Below are 25,150 nucleotides of genomic sequence, written 5' to 3'. Positions count from 1 at the left end.
CATGACTGTGCCTGCCCCAGAAGGTTTGCTGAGGGCAGTCGCTTCCTGATGCCAATCTCCTTGAGGTTATCTACTGGGACATCTAGAGAATGCAGTCTTGCAAGCCTACTCTGGACCGAGCAGCTGACCCCTTCTTCCACTCACCTTCTCACTATCTCTTTTGCCTAATAAATAGGGAGGGCTGTGTAAAGGTCAGGGCCCTTGTCCACTAGAGGCAAGCTGCCCCCTGACTCCTTCTTCCAAATATATGCTATTGTTTTTGTCTTTTATTCCCGTGTTTGCTCCCTTTGTTCAATTCTCCTAGGTCCATGCGCGTTACATAGTGGCGCCCCAGAACAGGGACTTCCAGGAGGTGAAGGAAGAAGGTCTGCTGGAGCAGAGGAACTGAAATTGACAGGGCGAACGGGGACCCCGGGACTGGTCTGCCCGCAGCGGATATAAGGTCGGTGACCTAAAGAGGTACTGGAAACAGTGCTTTAAAGAAGTACTGGGAATGGGAAGTTTTCTGAATCAGGGTAACACGGGGCAGAATTTGTCTGTTGGAGAAAAACATTATGTGCAGTTGCTTAAAGTTTTGTTGAAGCAAATTGGTGCTCAGGTTAGTTCTCAGACATCACGATGCTGCAGGAGGATATTACCATAACCCATGGTTTCCACAGGCAGGCACTCTTGATGTGGAAAATTGGGATACAACAGGAGAAGGGTTAAAACAGGCTCATCCAAAAGGTTTTAAAGTTGATTCTTCAGTTTTTTCACTTGGAGTTCAGTTTGTACTGTACTTCTGCCATTATCTCCTTGTTTTTCTGCGGGGCAGCAGGCTGAATCTAAAAATCTGAAAGAATCTGTTGACCCACCCACAGATCCAATTGAAAATAAAAAACAGGAGAGGGAGGATAAAAATTGGCCTATACCACCTCCTCCAGTTGCAGAAACATGTGTATCGCCTCCTTTGGTGGCAAAAATGGAGACCCCAATACAGAGAATTTTATGCTCTGCTGTCATAGCTGGAGAGCCCTTAGGATCTTGCACTTTTCCTATTTCCATAAGGTCTGATCCAAATAATCCACGGCAGGTTATTCATGAACACACTCCACTAGAGTTTAAGTTGTTAAAGGAATTAAAAGCGAGTGTGGTAAATAATGGGGTACAGAGCCCATTCACTTTAGGATTGCTACAGTCTGTGTTTGTTGCCATGCATCTTTTACCCTTTGATGTGTAAGCGAACTTGCTTGTCTGCGAGTGCATATCCGACATGGAAGTTAAATTGGCAAGAAATGTGTGCAGACCAGGCTAGACAGAACTGTGTGCTGGAAACGGAGACATTACAGAGGATATGCTATTGGGCAATGGCCCTCATTTAGACCTGGAACCTCAAATGGCACTCCCAGACACTGCTTATCAGCAGTGTGCACAGGCCGCTAAATGTGCCTAGGCCACAATTCCTGAAGAGGGAGTCTCAGTACAATCCTTTTTACATATCATGCAAGGGTCACAGGAACCCTATGCACAATTTCTTGCGAGATTACAAGAGGAAATGAAGCGTCAGATTCCTCATACCACGGCTGCTGAAATGCTAACCTTAACTCTAGCTTTTGAGAATGCAAATATGGATTGTAAAAGTGCACTGGCTCCTGTGAGATGTACAAAAATCTTGGAAAATTTTCTCATCTTTGTCAAGATGGAGGAACTGAGCTTCATCGCTCCTCAATGTTAGCTGAAGCAATGGCTAATTTAGTGGATGATAAATCTAGAAGGAGCCAAGGGTCAAACCCTAAAATGGGAAAATGTTATAATTGTGGGAAAACTGGGCATTTTAAAAAGGAATGCTGCCAGATCTCAGGACAGAAAGTTCCCCCACCAGCAGAAAAAATGCCAGGACTTTGTCCTCGCTGTAACAAAGGAAATCATTGGGCTAATCAGTGCCACTCAAAATTTCCTCAGAATGGCACCCCCCTGTTGGGAAATGAGATGGGGGCCTGAACTCAGGCCCCACAAACAGTGAGGGCATTCCCAGTCCAGACCTCAACCAGTTTCAGGCATGGGTTCCCAGAGGCATATTGATTCCCTCCCCCCAGGAACACCAGGAAGTACAGGATTAGATCTACCTGCCAGAGAAAGAATTACATTAGCTGCGGGAGACAAACCTATCAAAGTTCCCACTGGTATTTGGGGACTTTTACCAGCAAGATACATGGGACTAATTTTAGGCAAAAGTCACCTTAACTTGCAAGGCATCACTGTAGCCCCAGGAGTTGTTGACTGATTATGAAGGAGAAATTCAAGTAGTTTTAATGTCACAAGATCTTTGGGTTTTTGAATCAGGAGAATATATTGCTCAATTATTGCTTGTTCCCTGCAAATTACACCCTTCTCCACGAAAGGAGAAACAAGGAAATAAAGGGTTTGGGAGCACAACTACACGGGAAATCTATCTATCCCAACCCATAGCCGCTAATAGACCCACCTGTGTAGTACAAATAAAAGGAAAGAAATTTTATGGGCTTATGGATATGGACGCTGAGGTATCAGTAATATCTAAAGACCATTGGCCCCCATCCTGGCCCTTGCAATTAACTTCTGTGTCCCTCGTAGAAGTAGGAACAGCTCAGAGTGTTCAATAGAGTGCTGAGATTTTACCTTGTCTTGGTCTGGATGGACAGTCAGGTACTTTTCAGCCTTATGTTGCAAATACAGCTATCAGTTTATGGGGTTGAGACTTACTTACAGCAAGGAATATGAGACTTACAAATGAAAACTTTGATAACCCAGGATTTAAAATGTTGAAGGACATGGGATATCAGAGTGAAAAAAAAGGTTTAGGGAAATTCCTACAAGAAAATCCTAACCCGATATCAGTAACTGGAAAAACAGACAGAAAAAGGCTAGGACATCAAGATTTCTGACAGGGGTCATTGATATTTCTCCTCCGCCCACTGCCTTACCACTAGAATGGCTTAGTGACAAACCTGTGTGGGTGGATCAATGGCCCCTAACACAGGAGAGGCTAGATACCTCTGGTGCTTCAGCTCAATGCTCAGAGCTAATTGCAGTCATTCAGGTTTTACAGCTCACAGCTTCAGATCCTATCAACATTCTCTGTGATTCAGCTTATGTTGTGAATGTAGCCAGTCACATGGAAACTTACAGTTAAAAGTACACTAGACCCAGAACTGCTTAATTTGTTTTACTTATTCTCATATGCTGCATGCTACGTGCCAAACAGGTGAGACAGCTGGTCATGTACGGCAACACTGTCTGTCATTTGCTCATATAGGGATACTTAAAAAATTAAAAACTGACAACGGACCCACTTATACTAGTTGTGCTTTTCAAAATTTCTTACAGCTTTGGGCTATAACCCATGAAACAGGAATTCCTTATAATCCTAGAGGACAAGGCATTATAGAGCAGGCACATCAAACATTACAACGCACGTTGAAAAGACAAAAAGGGGATATAGGAGGCCAACTACCACCTCCATCAAAACTACATTTAGCCTTATTTACTTTAAATTTTTTGACTCCTGGTACAGATGGTAAGACTCCAGCAGAAAGACATTGGCAAGTGTTAGAGGAAAAGAGGAAAGTTTATCTGAAAGTATTATGGAAATCCCTGGAAGAAGGACAATGGAAAGGTCTGATGGATTTACTGACATGGGGAAGAGGGTATGCTTGTGTTTTTACAGGAGATGGACAAGCCATGTCAGTGCCCTCAAGGTGCGTGCAACCATGGAATAGGAAACTGGAGGAACCCAGGGTGGCCAACCATGGGCCCGGTCCCTCTGGTGTGAGCCATAAGCCAGCTGAGCCTGAGTGCAAAGACGGAGAGAAGGCTGACCGTAGTCATGACATCAACCTGGGGACAACTCAAGAAAACCACGCAGGAAGCTGAGAAACTACTGGAGTGCCAGGGACAGTCTGTAAAATCGGATGGACTGCCAGTCGGAAAATGAGCGCTGCCCAGCCTGGCCTTACACTCCTTCAATTAATACATGAACAGAAAGGAGGATATGCAGGGAGCCAAAGGCCCGTGGGACGTGACCAACTCGACATTCCACTGAGGCTATATGATCAAACAACAAACTGTTTATCATGAGTACAGAATATGGGCAAACTCATGACTGTGGCTGCCCCAGAAGGTTTGCTGAGGGCAATCACTTCCTGACCAAGCTCCTTGAGGTTATCTACTGGGACATCTAGAGAATGCAGTCTTGCAAGCCTACTCTGGACCAAGCAGCTGACCCCCTCTTCCACTTCCCTTCACACGATCTCTTTTGCCTAATAAATACGGAGGATTGTGTAAAGGTCAGGGCCCTTGTCCACTAGAGGCAAGGTGCTTCCTGACCCCTTCTTCCAAATATAGTCTTTTGTCTTTGTCTTTTATTCCCACATTTGCCTCCTTTGTTCAGTCCCCCTAGGTCCATGCCGGTTAGAAATGGGCATGCAACTGGCTGGTTTGGAAGGGACTTCAGGACTGGGATAAGAAGAAGCATAGTGCAGGAGTCAGGACTGGGATAAGAAGAAGCATAGTGGAGGAGTCAGGACTGGGATAAGAAGAAGCATAGTGCAGGAGTCAGGACTGGGATAAGAAGAAGCATAGTGCAGGAGTCAGGACTGGGATAAGAAGAAGCATAGTGCAGGAGTCAGGACTGGGATTAGGGGAGTGTTCTGGGCAGAGGGAACAAGCGGAGCGGGTCTGGTTTGGGGCTTTTTTGGCTGAAGGGACACAGGAAAAGGCAAAGAGAAAGGGGCATGCTGGTTGATGTAGGGTGTGGTGGGGACTGCTAATTGTGATTGTATTCTCAGAGTGGTGGGGTCCATTGAACATTTTAAAGAGGGCACCAACATAATCTGATGGCTTCATTCTGGCTGCTTTGTGGGAAATGCCTTCCAGGGATTAAGAGTGGAAGCAGGAAGACAACAATAATCCAGACCAGAGATGAAGGTGGCTTGGCCACGGCTGTGCTATCCCACGTGGAGGCCACTGGCCACATTAGCTATGAGCATTTGGAATGTGGCTGGTCTGAATGGAGATGTGCTGTAAGTGTAAAATACTGAATTTTAAAGGCTTAGTACAGAAATAAGAACATCAAATATCACAGGAATAATTTTTTAAACTATTGATTACACATGGAAATAACACTGTATTTTGACCATGCTGTATGGGGTTAAAATATTTTATTAAAATTCATCTTGCTTGCTTCATTTTACTTTAAAATCTGTCATCTAGAAAATCTAAAGTTAGATATGTGGCTTGTATTTGTGGCTTGTGTGATATTTCCAGTGGACAACACTGGACTAGAGCACTAGCAGTGCATGGCAAGAGATGCTTGGATCTGTGTTGATCCTGAAACAGAGCTGAGGAGAGTATGAGGGGTAAAGGAGGGAGAGCTGAGCCATGGGTTTATCGGTTTTCCAGGAATGAGGGATCCTGGGAAAGAAACACGTCTGGGGAGAGGTCATTCATTAATAAAATGTGGAAATGTTGAGTGGTGCCTTCATCATCCAGGTGGAGATGTGGAGTATGGGGCTGGACTTTAGAGGCAGTCAGGATGCACACTGGAAGTCATCAGCGTTTGGGTGGCATTTGTAGCACTGGGACTGTAGGAGATGACCCGGAAGTGAATATAAGACAGAAGAGAAGGGGACTGAAGTCAGAACCCTGAGGCGCTTCAGCATTTAGAGTTGGGGAAAAGGAAGAAGATGCAAAGAAGACTGGTAAAGAATGACTAGTGAGGCCACAGAAACCCAGAAGAGTGTGGTGTCAAAATGCCCTGAAAAACCACCTGGAGGACTGGACCTAAGTGACTGCTGCACCCTGGAAGCAGGTACCCCGTGGTTAGGGGGCAGGGAAGGGCTGCACTGCAATGCTCAGTTCCTTATTCCGAGCTCACCCTTCCCATCAGTCACTACACAGCAGCGGAGAGGAGGGGCCTGGGCCTGGAGAGTTCTCCTGAAGCCAGGAGCACAGAGATGGCCCCCACATACCTGCCTTCGCCTTTCTTTTCCGAGAATCAAAACAGTGGCTGAATTGGTTCAACCCTCATAACCGATAATTCTCCTGCACTTGAGTCTTACTCTCTCTGGTCTGTTCTACTACACAGAATGGCGCATGGAATCTCTCAAAGTCCAGCTCTGCCCTTCTCTGTCTCTCTGCCTCCTTGTCTCTCTCTCTGTCTCTCTCTCTCTTACACACACACACACACACGCGCGCGCGCGTGCGCGCACACACGCCACACCCCATTTAGCAGCCATCAATGTGAAATGGGATTAAAATCCAAATTCTTCTTTTTTTTTTTGAGACGGAATTTCCCTCTGTCCCCCAGGCTGGAGCGCAGTGGCGTGATCTTGGCTCACTGCAACCTCCACCTCCCGGTTTCACGCCATTCTCCTGCCTCAGCCTCCTGAGTAGCTGGGATTACAGGCTCCCACCAACAAGCCCGGCTAATTTTTTGTATTTTTACGAGTTAGCTAGAATGGTCTCGATCTCCTAACCTCGTGATGCGCCCGTCTCCACCTCCCAAAGTGCTGGGATTACAGGCGTGAGCCAGTGCGCCCGGCCTAAAATCCAACTTCTTTAGCAAGATGTCCAAGGGCTTCCCTGATCTGACCCCAGTCAGAATCCTTCCTGTCCTGGGGGCCACCTCTCCTTGGAGGGGAGCATTCTCTTCCTCCTTGAAGGCTTGCCACATTTGTGTGTGCTCCATGAAGGCGCCTGATAAACCTCCGGAAACCTCTCAGGACAAGTTCCATAGGCTCTTACGTTCCTTGTTTCCCTGCCATGGCTTTCCCACCAGAGGATAAGCTTCTGGAAGACAGGAGCAGAGACGCGGGTAGGTGGATTGGCCGGGCAGCTCTCTGGGCACCCAGTTACAGCGACAACTTTCAGGTTTTGGACTAGTTTGGGCAGTGTTATCAATAAGGGGCGATTTATTATCCACATTTAAAATTCTTAAATTTGCCTCTCAAAAAATCGCCCAATTTAAAAGATTGCAAAAGAAAACAGAAGAGAGAAGAAAAAATACAAGAAAGTTGGAAACATTTTGCTGACAAAGAAAAAAATTTGAGAACTTTTGGACATTGTTTTTTATCTACATGCTTGTAAATGAGCTTCTTTGGTTAAGTGTGAATGATTAAAGCTTTACATGGGTACATGTAGGAAGTTCCTTATTTAAGCACAAAGGATTACATGATTTTTGTTTTGTTAGAGAATTCCCTTCTCCAGCCAAACAAATGTTAAACAGATTTGAAGGGGTCCCAAGTTATCATCGGCTGCCCAGAAGCCCTCATGTCTCCATCTGATTCTATAAAGGAGTGTGGGTTGGTCAGTCTTGGCATTTCCTTTAACTCCTAGAACGCTGTTAAGTAAGTGATGCTGTACACGTGGTAGGGCACTTTCTGTGTTCACCTGAATCAAACTAAGGGACAAAGTCTCAGCTGCACTTAGCAAATCTACCACCAGGAGGCAGTAAGTCACCACTGATGAGATTGCCCTGCAGTTCCCTCAGGTGCAGGGCAATCCCATCAGCGGTATTTGGGGGCTGGTGGGCGTGGGGTGCGGAGTGCAGATGCAGGGGAAGGAAGACATAGGGAAGATGTTTTCATATGGATAATCCTTTGTGGAAGAGGGAAAAACCTGCCAGAGGGATAAGGCAGCTTGGCATGATCCACAGCTTTTTAAAGCCCTGTGTATAAACACAACTTTCGTATTGACTTATCTGTACATCCATATTTCTCCTTGATCTTTGAAACACAGTAGTTCTGAAATAATAGACACTTCTCTTGCTTATGTGGCTCAAATCTTCTCTTTCCATCTCCAAGACTTCTAATTGGTTCATAAAGCAACATTGAAGAGTACAAAGTCCACTTTCTTCCTCATTTAATAAAGGAACACCTATAAAACTTACTGAAGCCCTGCTATGTGCCAGGCACTTTACATATCAAGTCCTTTTTATTCATCAAAACAACCCTGTGAAACAGTTACCATTAACCCCATCTTACAAATGGGAAAACAGAGGCACAGAGAGATAAAATCACTGGTCCCAGAACAAGCCAGTGGCAGAGTGAGGATGTGAACCCAAATCCACTGGCCTGCCCACTCATGCACGTATCCCAATTTTTCTTGATCTCAGCCCTATTGCTGCTTTGGGCTGGATAGTTCTTTTTTGGGGGCAAGGACTGTGGGCTGTGTATTGCAGGATGTTTAGCAGCATTATCAGCTTCTACCCACTCGACACCAGGCTCTTTCCCCTAGTTGCAACAACCAAAAATGTCTCTAGACATTGCCACATGGCCCCTGGGTAGCAAACCCTCATCGGGGAGAACTGCTGATGTGGAAAAGCCTTGGCTGGACTTCCAGATGCCGCAGACCAGTGTTGCCTTACAGCAGGAAGCCAGGGCTCTGTCCAGGGACTGGCCTTCCAAGTGTCCTGCTCTGGCTGTCTTCCAGCTGCTGCCCTCTTAGAGTGAGGCATCCACAGTACCTACCTGCTGCACTTCCACTTTTCTGCACCATATTCTATTTTTCAGAGCCTCCCGGGGCTTTTTGCTGGTTCTCCTGGCTACTGGAGTGTGCACTTCTACCCCTGGAGTGTGCCCAGGGTGTCTAGCCAGCGGGGAGGGCGGTGGACAGAGCTGGACGTGGGAGCTAGGTGATCTGGATACAGAAGTGCGTGCAAGGCCCTTCTACTGGAGGATGCTGTCAGAGGTGGGAAGAGAAGGGTGATGGGCTGTGGCCCAGGGCCTCCAGCTGTGTCTTGACCAGTTCAGGGTGGGCGTGCTCCAGACCTCTGCGGCTGGAGTAGTTTTGGGAGATGTGCTTGTAGGTGATTCATTTGTGACACCCCAGTTTGAAGACCTCAGAATCACTGTGTTTGCCAACACAGAAAGGCTGTTAGGGCTGCAGGCTGTCTCCTGAATTACGTTTCTTTAGGGAAGTTTTCACCATGTTTACTGTTCACTTGGTGGTCATTTCCTACCTACAAAAGTCACTCTTTTTCTCTTGGAAAAGCAGACAGGAGTCAAAGCAACAAAGGCACATGGAGAAGAGGGGCTCAGCCAGGCTCTCTTACCCGCTGAGGGACCCTCACTCATGACAGCCTCCCAGTGGAGAAGCAGTCGAAATCATGGCTTGTAGTCCCCCAAATGGAAATAGTTTTACTATTTTTATTAGAGGAAATCATTGAAATGACTTATAGGCATACTTGATTACAAGTAATAGAGGTGTGGAAATGTTTTAACTCATTTGCAATTACTTGAAATACAAAATCTACTCATAATTCTCATTAATGGGTATTTATAATGTTGCTTTCAATATTTTAAACACAATAAGTAATACATATCTTTCAACAGAGGACTGGTTATAAATTTATAGCCCATCCGCATGCTGGAACCCAAGGCAACCATTACAAACAGTAGCAAACTTAAAAAGATGAGGCAAGCCGGGTATGGTGATGCACACCTCTGTCTCAGGTACTAGAGAGGCTGAGATGGAGGATCCTTGAGCCCAGGAGTTCAAGTCCAGTCTGGGCAATATAGCAAGACCCTGAATCAAAAAAAAAAAAAAAAGATGAGCCAACATTAATCTATTCATATGACAAATATATTCTGAGCATATGGTATGTGTTGGTGCCAGGTAAAGCCCTGGATAATAAAAACATGCTTTGACTTGCAAAGATGTCCATCATAGAATATTAACTTTAAAAAACAAGATCACAGCATACATAATACAATCACATATATGCTATCATATATTTATACAGAGGTAATAGTAATCACTTACTGAATGCTACACTGTGCACCGAATATTAGGCTAAGCATGCATGCATGATAATTTTATTTAATCTTCACATGTACAGGTAGGTCTTTTTGTTTTTTTTTTTCTCTGAGATGGAGTCTTGCTCTGTTGCGCAGGTTGGAATGCAGTGGCCCCATCTTGGCTCACTGCAAACTCTGCCTCCTGGGTTCAATTAATTCTCCTGCCTCAGCCTCCCTAGTTGCTGGGATTACAGGCACCAACACCAAACCTGGCTGATTTTTGTATTTGTAGTAGAGGTAGGGTTTCACCATGTTGGGCAGGCTGGTCTTGAACTCTTGACCTCAAGTGATCTGCCCATCTCGACCTCCCAAAGTGCTAGGATTACAGGTGTGAGCCACTGTGCCCGGCACAGTTTTAAATACTTTTAAGTGCATATATCTCACTTATGTCTTGCTAAATTTAATCTTTGGTGTTTCATAGCTTTAGCTTTGTTTGCTGCTTCAAAGTGGAACCTCTCCCCTCAGTTTTCTTTTCTAACTGAATTTTCCTTTCTATGTCACAGTATTTGTATTAGTCAGGGTTTTCTAGAGGGATGGAACTAATAGAATATATATACACACACATATATATACACATTATATATGTATATATATATAATGTGTGTGTGTGTGTATATGAGTTTATTAAGTATTAACTTACATGATCACAAGGTTCCACAATAGACTGTCTGCAAGTTGAGGGGCAAGGAGAGCCAGTCTGAGTCTCAAAACTGAAGAACCTGGAGTCCGACGTTCAAAGGCAGGAAGCGTCCAGCATGGGAGAAAGATGTAGGCTGGGAGGCTAGGCCAGTCTCGCCTTTTCACGTGTTTCTGCCTGCTTTACATTCGCAGGCAGCCGATTAGATAGTGCCCACCAGATTAAGGGTGGGCCTGCCTTCCCCAGCCCACTGACTCAGATGTTAATCTCCTTTGGCAACACCTTCACAGATACACCCAGGATTACTACTTTGCATCCTTCAATCCAATCAAGTTGACTCTCAGTATTAACATCACAAGTTCACCCCTTGTCAACATGAACACATACACATCTCCTGAGATCATGCATAATTTTCAAATAAAGACAACATTAAGGTCATAATTATGCCTAACATAATACAACTATCCTTCATACAACTGAAAACGCACCGATCCCCGACCCAAATACTGTTACATAAAGTTAACAATACTGGCCGGGCGCAGTGGCTCAAGCCTGTAATCCCAGCACTTTGGGAGGCCGAGACGGGCGGATCACGAGGTCAGGAGATCAAGACCATCCTGGCTAACATGGTGAAACCCCGTCTCTACTAAAAAATACAAAAAACTAGCGGGTGAGGTGGCGGGCGCCTGTAGTCCCAGCTACTCGAGAGGCTGAGGCAGGAGAATGGTGTAAACCTGGGAGGCGGAGCTTGCAGTGAGCTGAGATCCGGCCACTGCACTCCAGCCTGGGCGACAGAGCGAAACTGTCTCAAAAAAAAAAAAAAGTTAACAATACTTAAACACTGATATGAAGTCAATAAATCTTATGTCACATGATAAAGGAAAAAAGAAATAAAATGAAGATATTTTCTTAGTAGAAGTGTATACACGCACAAACATGTTTTTAACAAAAGAAGGAGGAACTATTCATGACAATTACGGTCCTCATTTCTATAGCTGATCACATGGTCGTAGCTGGTATTGATAATTACCTTCTTCTACTACCCATTCTGTATTCCCTTTGCCTTCAGCAAGCACCTCAGCAGGTCATGGTTTTTTTCCCTGGTGGAGTGACCCAAACCTTCATTCCTGAAGGGTCTAGGTCATTTGTAGTCCTTCCTGGATTGGGCTGTTGTAGTTTCCCATTGACCTTAATCACAGGGTGTGGTAATACTAACAGATGCTCTAATGGATCGTCTGTATTCCATGCATACCCTTCCTTGCCTCCATTATGGAGCAGTAGACTAATTTGTAGACACCTTAGTAGTCCAGGTCAATATCCCCAGCCATCCAGTGAGGACACACCTCTGCCCTTTCCATGATGGAAGAGGTCCAATATAATTAACCTGCCACCAGGTAGCTGGCTGATCACCCCGAGGAGTGGTGCCATATTGAGGGCTCAGTGTTGGTCTCTGCTGCTGGCAAATTAGGCACTCAGCAGTGGCTGTAGCCAGGACAGCCTTGGTGAGTGGAAGTCCATGTTGTTGACCCCATGTGTAATATCCATCCCTGCCACCATGGCCACTTTGTTCATGGGACCATTGGGCGATGACAGGGTTGGCTGGGGAAAGAGGCTGAGTTGTGTCCACAGAACAGGTCATCCTATTCACTTGATTATTAAAATCCTCTCTCTGTTGAGGTCACCCATCGGTGAGCACTCACATGGGATACAAATATCTTCAATTTTTGACCACACAGAGAGGTCCGTCCACATACCTCTTTCCCAAATTTCTTTGTCACTAATTTTCCAATCATGCTTCTTCCAAGTCCCTGACCATCCAGCAAAACCATTGGCTACAGCCCATGAATCAGTATATAATTATGCATCTGGCCATTTCTCCTTCCATGCAAAGTGCACAACCAGGTGCAGTGCTTGAAGTTCTGCCCACTGGGACGATTCCCCTTCACTGCTGTCCTTCAGGGATGTCCTAGAAAGGGGCTGTAGTGCTGCAGCTGTCCATTTTCGGGTGGTACCTGTATATTGTATTGAACCATCTGTGAACCAGGCCCTAGTCTTCTGTTTCTCTGTCAACTGATCATAGGGAACTCCCCATTAGGCCATGGGTGCAGGCTGGGGGAGAGAAGCCAGGGTGGCAGGAGTGGAGACCATGGACTTTTGAGCCACTTCCTCCTGTGACTTACTTGTGCCTTCAGGACCTGTTTGAGCCTGATCAAGTATATGCCACTTTCATTTGATGACAGGATGCTGCTGTGCATAACCCACTTTATGTCTAGATGGGACAGAAAGCACCCAGTTCATGATAGGCAGTTCAGGTTGTGTGGTGACTTGACTCACAGTCAAACGTTCAGTTTCCACTAAAGCCCAGTAACAGACCAACAGCTGTATCTCAAAAGGAGAGTAGTTATTTGCAGAAGATGGCAGAGCCTTGCTCCAAAATCCTGGAGGGCTCCACTGTGATTCACCTATGAGGGCCTGCTAAAGGCTCCAAACAGCATCCACCTTAAGCACTATTGGATCTGCTGGGTCATATAGTCCAAGTGGCAGAGCAGCTTGCACAGTAGCCTGGACTGGTTGCAGAGCCTTCTCCTGTTCTGGACCCCAATCAAAACTGGCAGCCTTTTGGGTCACTCGATAAATGGGCCAGAGTAACACACGCAAATGAGAATGACTTGCTTCCAAAATTCAAATAGTCCCACTAGGCATTGTGCCTCTTCTTGGTTGTAGGAGGAGCCAAATGCAGCAACTTATCCTTCACCTTAGAAGGAATATCTTGACAGGCTCCACACCACTGGACCCCTAGAAATTTTTCTGAGGTAGAAGGCCCCTGAATTTTAGTCAGATTTATTTCCCATCCTCTGGCACATAAATGTCTCACCAATAAGCCCAGTGTGTTTGCTACTTCTTGTTCACTGGATCCAATCAGCATAATGTCATTAATGTAACAGACCAGTGTGATATCTTGCAGAAGCAAAAAGTAATCAAGGTCTCTCCAAATAAGATTATGACACAAAGCCAAAGGGTTGATATACCCCTGAGGTAGGACAGTAAAGGTATATTGCTGGCCTTGCCAACTGAAGGCAAATTGCTTCTGGTGGGCCTTATGGACAGGCATAGAGAAAAAGGCATTTGCCAAGTCCATGGCTGCACACCAGGTACCAGGAGATGTGTTAATTTGCTCAAGCAATGAAACCACATCTGGTTCAGCAGCTGCAATTGGAGTCACCACTTGGCTTAGCTTATGACAATCCACTGTCATTCTCCAAGATCCATCTGTCTTCTGCATAGGCCAAATGGGAGAGTTGAATGGGGATGTGGTGGGAATCACCACCCCTGCATCTTTCAAGTCCTTGATGGTGGCACTAATCTCTGCAGTCCCTCCAGGCATATGATATTATTTTTGATTTACTATTTTCATAGGTAGAGGCAGCTCTAATGGCTTCCATTTGGCCCTTCCCACCATAATAGCTCTCACCCTACCACTCAGGGAGCCAATGTGGGGGTCCTACCAGCTCCTAAGTATGTCTATGCCAATTACGCATTCTGGCACTGGGGAAATGACCACAGGATGAGTCTGGGGACCCATTGGACCCACTGTAAGTTGGACCTGAGCTAAAACTCCATTAATTATCTGACCTCCATAAGCCCCTAGCTTAATTGGAGGACCACAATGATGCTTTGGGTCTCCTGGAATCAATATCAGCTCAGAGCCAGTGTCCAGTACTCCCCGAAATGTCTGATCATTTCCCTTTCTCCAATGCACAGTTACCCTGGTAAAAGGCTGGATTCAGAGGCCTCCTTGGGGAAGAATGGGAGAAAGATTCACTGCATAAATTGTTGGTAATAGTGGGGTCCTTCCTCAAGGGGACCCTTCATTCAAGGGGTTCTGGGTTTGTAAACTGGCTCGGGTCTGGAAATGGATTGAGGGGCTGTGATTCTGTGTTTCTAGAATTCAAATTGGTCTTTTGTCCATTCAACCTAGAAATTTTCTCCTTATATAAATTAGGTAGGAATTCAGTAGGCTTCCTATCAATTTCACTTCTAGGAACACTGTGATTAATTAGCCTATGCCAGAGCTCTACATGAGTCAGACTATTCTGATTGCTGCTTTGTCTCTGGTGTCCATTACAGTAGCTATGCCCACCTTGCCTTTGTTGGTTGAGTGCTGCCACTTGGCCCCTGCCACCTCAGGATCCAATTATTCCCATTGTATTTAAATTTCATAGTTGAGTGACTGCAGTTCCCACTGTTACATCTGACATACAGAGAAGAGCAATTACAGGGCTCTTCCAAGATGCAGGTGCTGCCCTCACAAATCTATTTCACAATGCATTGGTCTAGGGTATATCTTCTAGACCTTCCCAGCTGGGATGAGCGGGTCTAAAGGGACTAATCCACTCCATCATTCCAATCTCCCTAAGCCTTTGGATCCCTTCCTCTACATCAAACCAAGAGAGATCAGGTATTTCCAGCTCATTCACAGTGGGCCATCTTTTAATCCATATTTTAGCTAACCAAGCAAATAAACTATTAGAACTTTTTTTTTTTTTAACTCCCTGAGCTGCAGCATTAAAAGTGAGTCCCTACTTAGTGGGCCCAAATCAATAAATTCAGCCTGATCCAACTCTATGTTCCTTCCACCATTATCCTATGCCCTTAATATCCATTCCCATGCCTGTTCTCCAGATTTCTGTTTATATAAATTAGAAAACTCAACTTTTCAGGTGTAGCACACCCCCTCATGGGTCACACTCTCAACCTCACCTCTAGGGGCCTGCCAGGACTTTAGTTATAGGTCTAGAAGCAAACAGGGGTGTTGGGGGTGGCTCCTGAGGAGAATCAACATTATTTTTCCTGGCAACTGCCTCAGGGGAGGCCATGACTGTTGCCTCAGGCAGTGCAGGGTTTCTCTCTTCAGACAAAGGTGGAAAGGCTGATGGCAGCATGGGTCCGGGTGAGGATGTTGCCACTACTGGGGATGGGGAAGCTGTTGCTTCTGGCAAAAAAGTTTCCTCAGAGTTCACAAACTCGGTGTCCCCACCTTCATCAGGGTCCTCCTGCACGTCCCCATTCTGAGTTGCAGGGTCCCATTCTTTTCTAATCAATGCCCTCACTTTAACAGTAGACAGCTGACGAGGCTGTGTATGCACCTTTCATTGCAGGTCAGCCATTTGCATGATAAGAGCTTGTCTCTTTTTCCACAATTTCAGTTCTACAGCAGATAAGACTCTCATTCCGGGCAATCTTAGCAGATTTGAGACTTGGTATCTGTTTGTGAAGCCAGGAGACAGAATCCCTGAGTTCATCATTTTCTTTAATCACTTTGTCCACTGAACTTAGGAGCAACCAACTAGCTTCATTATGTTCCTTTGTTCTCCATATATGGTCAAAGGTATATGTATAGAGTCACTAAACTCCTTACCTCTCATGAGTGGTGAATCAAGAGAGTCAAATGCATTTATTTGGCAAAACTCTTTAAATGGTTTACACCAAGGACTATCAGTGTTCTGCATACTATTAGAAGTAGAGTCCTTAGCATTGTTGGGTCTAATCATATTAAGCAGCCAACTCCAGAAACCACAAAACCAGTGAAAGAACTCCATCCTTAATATTCTGTTCCTCTAGAACCACTCCTGGTACCAAAATCTGTATTAGTCAATGTTCTCTAGAGGGACAGACCTAATAGAATATATATATGTGTGTATGTGTGTGTATATATACGTGTGTGTGTATACATATGTGTGTGTGTATATATATATGTGTGTATATGTATTTATATAGGAGTTTATTACATGATCACAAGGTTCCACAATAGGCTGTCTGCAAGCTGAGGGGCAAGGAGAGCCTGTCTGAGTCTGAAAACTGAAGAACTTGGAGTCCGATGTTTGAGGGCAGGAAGTATCCAGCATGGGAAAAAGATGTAGGCTGGGAGCCTAGACCAGTCTCACCTTTTCACATTCTTCTGCCTGCTGTATATTCAATGGAAGCTGATTAGATAGTGCCCACCAGATCAAGGGTGGGTCTGCCTTCCCCAGCCCATGACTAATGTTAATCTCCTTTGGCAACACCCTCACAGACACACCCAGGATTAATACTTTGCATCCTTCAATCCAATCAAGTTGACACTCAGTATTAACCATCACATATGGGGTTCACCATGTTGGCCAGGCTGATCTCGAACTCATCTCATCCTCACAAAGTGTTGGGATTACAGGTGTGAGCTACCATGCCCAGCCCAGTTTTAAATACTTTTAAGTGCATACATCTCACCTATTTCTTGTTAAATTTAATCTTTGGTATTTCATAGCTTTAGCTTTGTTTACTTCTTCAATGTGGAACCCCTCCCCTCAGTTTTCTTTTCTAACTGGATTTTCCTTTTTATGTCATGATATTTGATTCTTGGGTGAAAATTTTCTACTCAGCCACTGTATTGAACCACCTTATTTTTTTATTTTGGTGAAATTCATATGACAGGAATTTAACCTTTTTAAAGTGAAAAATTCAGTGTGAATTTAGTACATTCACAATGTTGTGCACCCACCATCTCTGTCTAGTTCCAAAATATTTAATCATCCCAAAATAGAACCCTGTGCCCATGAAGGTGTTCTACCCCATGAACCATCTTACTTCTCTGAACTGATTTTTTGGAAACCAGGTCTGTGGACTCCATGGGTACCATTGAGCCATGTAGCATTGCCAGGTAGGGAAATGAAACACGTGTATGTTTTCCCCAAATCTCAGACATATCCCTACCCCCATACTCAGTCTGCTAGGAACTAAATAGTTCAAGAAATGCACAGTGAAATGACCCCAGACCTCCTCTGGCTGGTCACAAGCCTGGGCCTTGCTGCCAAGGCTAACTGGTGCTTCCGCATGGCTGGAGCCGAGCTATGTGCTGCCAGGGCTGGCCAAGAAGCCCTGGGTGCTTGGAATTGGTGGAGGAGTGGGAGTGTGGGCAAACAAGCCTGGGAAGCCAGTCTGGTTTGTCAGGTCAACACACAGGGACCTACATTTGCATAAGATCTGCATATTATTTGTATAAACTGAAACTTATCCTTAAATTTCTGACATTCTTTAAAAAATTTTATGTTTAAAATAATACATGACCCCCCCCACCTTTTTTTATTTTTTTACTGTTATCAGAACTCCACCTTTTAATCTCATTTTCTGTTTGTCTATTGCTAGGGTTGCTGTGTGTGTGTGTACGTGTGTGTGTGTATTTGTGTGTGTGTGTATGTATATGTATGTGTGTATAGGTATGTGTATGTGTGTATGTGTATGTGTGTGTGTGTGTGTGTGTGTGTGTGTGTATTTAGATCTGGGCGCCATGTCCTGTGCTAGGCACTGAAGACATAAATACAGTAATTATCTAGGCCCAGCCTTCAGTGAGCTCCGATCAACTTTCTTGACTCTAAGCCATGGCTCTCCACCTCTATACCATGTGGCTTCTTGCTTTTCTTTCTTCACATGCAGGCAGAGCTGAGGTTGTGGATTAGTTGTATCTAGCAGAGACCAGGTGTGGGGTGAAGTAGGCTCACAGAGTCAGCTCTCAGTGGGTCACTGTGCCAGGACACTTGTGACTCCTGGTGGGTGGTAACCCTGAACCCTCTGAGCCCCTGCCTTGGGCTTTTGTACTCAGGTCCCCTGAGTATCTAATGTTGGTGTCCCAAGCGTACCATGCACTTGGATCTGGGTCCCGCTCAGGTAGGGTGGGAGGCTGATCCTGGACGACACTGGAGATGATGCCTGCACCACTTGATTTGGGTTTCCCTTTTGTTGCACTCCCAGAGCAACCTTATAATCCACATTAAGGACCCTTCCAGCCTGCTGGCCTCACAGTTCCTACCTTACTTCTCCTGTCCTCTTACCTACTCTCTTTTTCAATTGTTTATTTTCTTTATTGACATTTACATAGACATTTCTGAAAGAATTAACGTGTTAATTAAACTAAGATTCAACAGTTTGCCATAGTTGGTGCTGTATTTTGGAAGTAAACATGAACAGCAAAATGTCTGGTCATAGAAAATAGAGTTAAATCAAAATTTAAAGCTGAATCAAGCAACAGTAAGCTGCCATACAGGCAAAATGATCCACAGAAGCGAAGAATGGAACCCAGAGCCCAGGTGATGAGATCTCAGTTACCCCCCTATACCTCATTTCCCTATGTTCTATCTGGAGCTCTACCTATGTGTAAGCCAACAGAGAAATTCTGGGAGCACCTTTGACTGATTTTAACTGGAATAGACGAATAATTACCTCATTTCTTTCTTTCTTTCTTTTTTTTTTTTTGAGACGGAGTCTCACTCTGTCACCCAGGCTGGACTGCAGTGGTCGGATCTCAGCTCACCGTAAGCTCCGCCTCCCGGGTTTACGCCATTCTCCTGCCTCAGCCTCCCAAGTAGCTGGGACTATAGGCGCCCACCACCTCGCCCGGCTAGTTTTTTGTATTTTTTAGTAGAGACGAGGTTTCACCGTGTTAGCCAGGATGGTCTCGATCTCCTGACCTCGTGATCTACCTGTCTTGGCCTCCCAAAGTGCTGGGATTACAGGCTTGAGCCACCGCGCCCGGCCTACCTCATTTCATAGAAGTGTGATTGTCAGAGATCTCAGCAGATCAACATTCTCCCCCTACCCCACTCTTTCTTTCATTTTACATTTTTTGCTTTAAACATATACAAAGGTAAAACAATTGTTCATTAAACTTGCTGTATTAGTCTGCTCTCCAGCTGCTAATAAAGACATACCCAAGACTGGGTAACTGATAAAGGAAAGAGGTTTAATTGACTCACAGTTCCCCATGGCTGGGGAGGCCTCACAATCATGGCAGAAGGCGAAGGAGGAGCAAAGTCACATCTTGTATGGTGGCAGGGAAGATAGTGTGTGCAGTGGAACTCCCCTTTATAAAACCGTCAGATCTCATGAGACCTATTCACTACCACGAGAATAGTATAGGGGAAACTACCCCCATGATTCAATTATTTCCACCTGGCCCCACCCTTGATACATGGGGATTATTACAATTCAAGGTGAGATTTGGATGGGGACACAGCCAACCCATATCACTTGCTGTACCCATTATGCAACTTCCACAAACATTTTTTCATGTCTACCTCATTCACTCTCCCTACCACTTTATTTTCAAGCAAATCCAAGTTCTCTAATATATATATATAATATATAATATATATAAATATATACTTTATATATATGTAAATTTTATATATATATATATATTTTTAGTAGAGATGTGGTTTTGCCATGTTGGCTAGGCTGGTCTGGAACTCCTGACCTCAGATGATACACCCACCTTGGCCTCCCAAAGTGCTGAGATTATAGCAAATACAAGTTGTTGTATTATATTATCCGTAAACATTTGGTTGTGTGTCACTAAAATTTAAAGACTCTTAAAAAAAACATAATCCAATACCATTTTTATATCTAAAGGAATTAACAACCCTTTAATTATCCTCAATTATTGTGGGGAAAAGAAAGAGATCAGACTGTTACTGTGTCTATATAGAAAGAAGTAGACTAAGAGACTCCATCTTGTTCTGTATTTGAGATGCTGTTAATCTGTGACCCTACCCCCAACCTTGTCCTTGCAAGAGACATGTGCTGTGGTGACTCAAGGTTTAAAGGATTTTGGGCTGTGCAGGGTGTGCTTTGTTAAACAAGTGCCTGAAGGCAGTATGCTTGTGAAAAGTCATCACCATTCTCTTAATCTCCAGTACCCAGGGACACATACACTGCCAAAGTTCGCAGGGACCTCTGCCTAGGAAAGCTAGGTATTGTCCAAGGTTTCTCCCCGTGTGATAGTCTGAAATATGGCCTCGTAGGAAGAGAAAGACCTAATCGTCCCCCAGCCTGACACCCGTGAAGGGTCTGTGCTGAAGAGGACTAGTATTAGAGGAAAGAAGGCCTCTTGGCAGTTGAGATAGAGAAAAGCATCTGTCTCCTGCTGGTGCCTGGGCAATGGAACATCTCGGTGTAAAACCCGATTGTATGTTCTGTTTACTGAGAAAGGAGAAAACTGTCTTAGGGTGAAAGGTGGGACATGCTAAAGGCAATGCTGCTCTTTATGCACTAAAAAGGTTTATGGAGATGTTTGCATATGCATATCAAGGCACAGCATTTTTCCTTAAACTTATGTCACAGAGATCTTTATTCAAATGTCTTACTGCTGACCTTCTCCCTATGATGATCCTATTATCCTGCCACTTCCCTTTTTCTAAGATGGTAAAGATAATGATCAATAAATACTGAGGGAACTCAGAGACCGGTGCTGGCGTGGGTCCTCTGTATGCTGAGCGCCGGTCCCCTGGGCCCACTTTTTCTTTCTCTATACTTTGCCTTTGTGTTTCATTTCTTTTCTCAAGTCTCTCATTCCACCCAACGAGAAACGCCCACAGGTGTGGAGGGACAGGCCACCCCTTCAAATTATCAGTGTACATAGTTCCCTAACTGTCTTACAGTTTTTCCAAGTTTGTTCAGGTCAGGATCCAGAAAGGCCCATACATTGCAGTTGGTCGGTATGGCTCTTACGTCTCTTTTAATCTGCAGATGCCTCTGCCATTATTTTTCTAGTAATTTTGTTGTTGTTGTTGGAGAAACTAGTTCTTTGCCCTGTAAGTTTCCTCCTTTTTGCTGATTTTTAACTGTGGTGTTGTTTAACATGTTCCTCTGTCACCTGTGTTTCTCATATGTTGGATCTTGGAAATTAGATTTGAAGTTAGGTCCATTTCAAAGATGTTTTATTTCTCTTTTGTTTTTTGGTTTTGTAAGACTACCTCATAGGTGGTGGTGTGTACCTCCATTGGGAGGTAATGTCTCTGCTTGTTTTTGTTTTTAAAATCATATTGCTGGCAGGGCATGTTGGCTCATGCCTATAATCCCAGCACTTTGGGAGGTGGAGGCTGGTGGATCACCTGAGGTAGGGAGTTTGAGACCAGACTGACCAACATAGAGAAACCCCTTCTCTTTTTTTTTTTTTTTTTTTTTTTTGAGACGGAGTCTCGCTCTGTCGCCCAGGCTGGAGTGCAGTGGCCGGATCTCAGCTCACTGCAAGCTCCGCCCCCTGGGTTTACGCCATTCTCCTGTCTCAGCCTCCCGAGTAGCTGGGACTACAGGCGCCCGCCACCTCGCCCGGCTAGTTTTTTTGTATTTTTTTTAGTAGAGACGGGGTTTCACCGTATTAGCCAGGATGGTCTCGATCTCCTGACCTTGTGATCCGCCCGTCTCGGCCTCCCAAAGTGCTGGGATTACAGGCTTGAGCCACCACGCCCGGCGAGAAACCCCTTCTCTACTAAAAAAAAAATACAAAATTAGCTGGGCATGGTGGCCCATGCCTGTAATCCCAGCTACTTGGGGAGGCTGAGGCAGGAGAATCACTTGAACCTGGGAGTCAGAGGTTGCGGTGAGCTGAGATCATGCCATTGCACTCCAGCCTCAACAAGAGTGAAACTTTGTCTCAAAAATAAATAAATAAATAAATAAATAAATAAGTAAAATCATATTGCCAGTCATTGATGGTCATTGCTTAATAGATTGACTCATTATGGGTTGGAAAAATGATTATATTCTGCCAACATTTCTTTGTTGTTTAGCTAGAGTAATCTTATAAAGAGAATTGGTCTTAATCAACTAACACTAACTAGTTTATTAATTATAACAAATATTGTAGAAAAAGTAGGATGAAACCTTTATTCTTTCTTTTTACTTATTTACCAGTTTTGAAGGTAGTAAGTTGGTTCTCTAGCATCTTCCAAAGGTTACCAATGATTTCTTTTAGTATTGATATGAGCTAATGAATTAGATATACTTGATGTGTTTCAATCCTACAATTATTATCTTTATCAATGATAAAATTGTCCCATTTTCAGCCAGTGAGGATTTACTTGGTTTGACTCCTGAGTCTTTTTGACACAATCTTAGTAGTCTTTGGCAGTTTCCTTGCTGTCTGATACCGTAAGATATTTCAGATTTATCTTGTACATTTCCTGCCTCAGAATTATCCATTTGTCAAGACTTACAACTCCTTTTAATGGGAATGATATTTAGAGACCATAATCTATGTGCTTGAGTACTCATTACTATTTAGTTCGTTAGTATAGCTGGGCCTTTTGTATGGACAGAACTAGAAAAGATGAGTGTACATATGTAGATATTTAGGATAAAATTAATCATGAGTTCATATTGATATTTCTAGTTCAAATTCAAGATTGTAGATTTCTTTCAAAAAATGGAGTCTCATCTGTCATCCAGGCTGGAGCACAGTGGCACAATCTTGGCTCACTGCAACCTCTGCCTCCTGGGTTCAAGTTATTCTGTTGCCCCAGCCTCCCAAGTAGCTGGACTACAGCCACCTGCCACCACACCTGGCTAACTTTTGTATTTTTAGTAGTGATGAGGTTTCACTATGTTGGCCAGGCTGGTCTCAAACTCCTGACCTCAGGTGATCCACCCACCTCAGCCGCCCAAAGTGCTAGAATTACAGGCGTGAACCACTGTGTCTGGCCAAGATTGTATATTAAAAAAGAAAAACACAACCTCATTAATTTTACATTAATAGCACCTTTGACCACACCTAATATTTTGGTTTTCAGTGTCACTGTCAAATTGATTATTTGACTTATTTCATACGTCACACACAGCAATTTTAGAATATGAATACCAATACACATACCAGCATTAAGAATACTGAAAACCGGCCGGGCGCGGTGGCTCAAGCCTGTAATCCCAGCACTTTGGGAGGCCAAGACGGGCGGATCACGAGGTCAGGAGATCGAGACCATCCTGGCTAACACGGTGAAACCCCGTCTCTACTAAAAAATACAAAAAACTAGCCGGGCGAGGTGGCGGGCGCCTGTAGTCCCAGCTACTCCGGAGGCTGAGGCAGGAGAACAGCGTGAACCCGGGAGGTGGAGCTTGCAGTGAGCTGAGATCCAGCCACTGCACTCCAGCCTGGGCGACAAAGCCAGACTCCGTGTCAAAAAAAAAAAAAAGAATACTGAAAAACACTCAAGAGGTTGTGGTTTTTGTAGGGTTTTTGGTCCTAGGGTATATCTCATTAGGGATGTACACATTTTTGTACTATTATTTGGGATGGTTAATGCTACAAATTGAACATATAGTTGGAGTCACCTGTTACATTTTACTTTTATTTCTAGGTATTACTCTGTAAGTGTATTTTTGTTGTATAATTTATAAATAAATTGTATAATTCCACAGTCAAATATTTTAAATGAAGTTGTATTCAAAGGAGTTTGTCTTAAATCCCTGTATTCTCAACCCCATTTCCTCCATCCCTCAGAGGTAATTATTTTAAAAAGTGTTATGGTTGATCCTTCCATAAAAATACAAATATATATATTCATAGTCTACTATTCTTTGAAAACATGGTAGCATACTCTGTGTGTGTGTGTGTGTGTGTGTGTGTGTATGTGTGTATATAATTTTGTTATTATTTTTAAGAGATAGGATCTCACTATGTTGTTTAGTCTGAAGTACAGGTGCAATCACAATGCACTAAAGTCTCAAATTCTTGGACTCAAGCTGTCTTCCTGCCTCAGCCCTCTAAGTAGCTGAGGCTACAGGAATGAGCCACCATGCCTGTCCTCTAGCTCATTTTTCTATAGAGCTTTTGGCATTTTCTTCTCTATTTTTAGAAGATTTTTGCATTTTAGGGATTTTAACCCTTTTGTGGTATAAATTTGAAATCTTTTTTTCAGTTTATTATTTGTCATTTTACTTTGTGTATAGTTCTTTTTGCCATGCAGTACTTTTTGTGTTTTATGTAATTATGTTAAACTTCCTCTTGTTCTGATTTTGAGTCATAGGAAAGTTTTTCCTACCCAAGATCACAGAAGAATTTATCCATATTTTCTTCTAGTATTTTGTAGTGTCTTCTTTTAAACACTGAAATCTCTGATATTTTTGGAATTCTTCCTGATTTACGATGTAAGCATTATTTCCATTTTTTCTCCCTTATGACTATGCAGTATATCTTTTTCTCTGTATAATTATATCAAGAAAGTATCCATTGGCTTCTATTCTACTGAGTATTTTTAAAATGAACGGACACTGAATATTAGAAAAAAATCTATATTTTTTGTAAATATGGAGGTGATCATAAGATTTTTCCTTTAGCTTTATTAATAGAATGGATTTTACTAGTAAATTTCTCTTTTTTCTTATTTTTTGAGACAGAATGTCACTCAAGCTGGAGAGCAGTGGCACCATCTTGGCTCACTGCATCCACCACCTCCTGGGTTCAAGTGATTCTCCTGCCTCAGCCTCCTGAGTAGCTGGGATTACAGGCATCCACCACCACGCCTGGCTAATTTTTGTATTTTTAGGGAAGGCAGGGTTTTACCATGTTGGCTGGGCTGGTCTTGAACTCCTCACCTCAGGTGATCCACCTGCCTTGGCCTCCCAAAGTGCTGGGATTACAGACATGAGCCACTGTCCAGTGCTGGGATTACAGACATGAGCCAATTGTCCAGCCTATTAGTGGATTTCTTAATATTGTGTTGCCCTTGTATTTATGGACCAAACTCCATTTGGTCATAATGTATTATTTTATGTGTTCTGTTGGATTCTGTTATTTATTTATTTATTTATTTATTTATTTATTTATTTATAGATGGAGTCTTACTTTGTTGCCCAGGCTGGAATGCAGTGGCACAATCTCTGCTCACTGCAA

The sequence above is a fragment of the Rhinopithecus roxellana genome, chromosome 5 (genome assembly GCF_007565055.1).
Source record: "Rhinopithecus roxellana isolate Shanxi Qingling chromosome 5, ASM756505v1, whole genome shotgun sequence".
NCBI lineage: Eukaryota > Metazoa > Chordata > Mammalia > Primates > Cercopithecidae > Rhinopithecus > Rhinopithecus roxellana.
The sequence above is the reverse complement of the archived record's forward strand: the minus strand, read 5'-3'. Positions refer to the sequence as shown.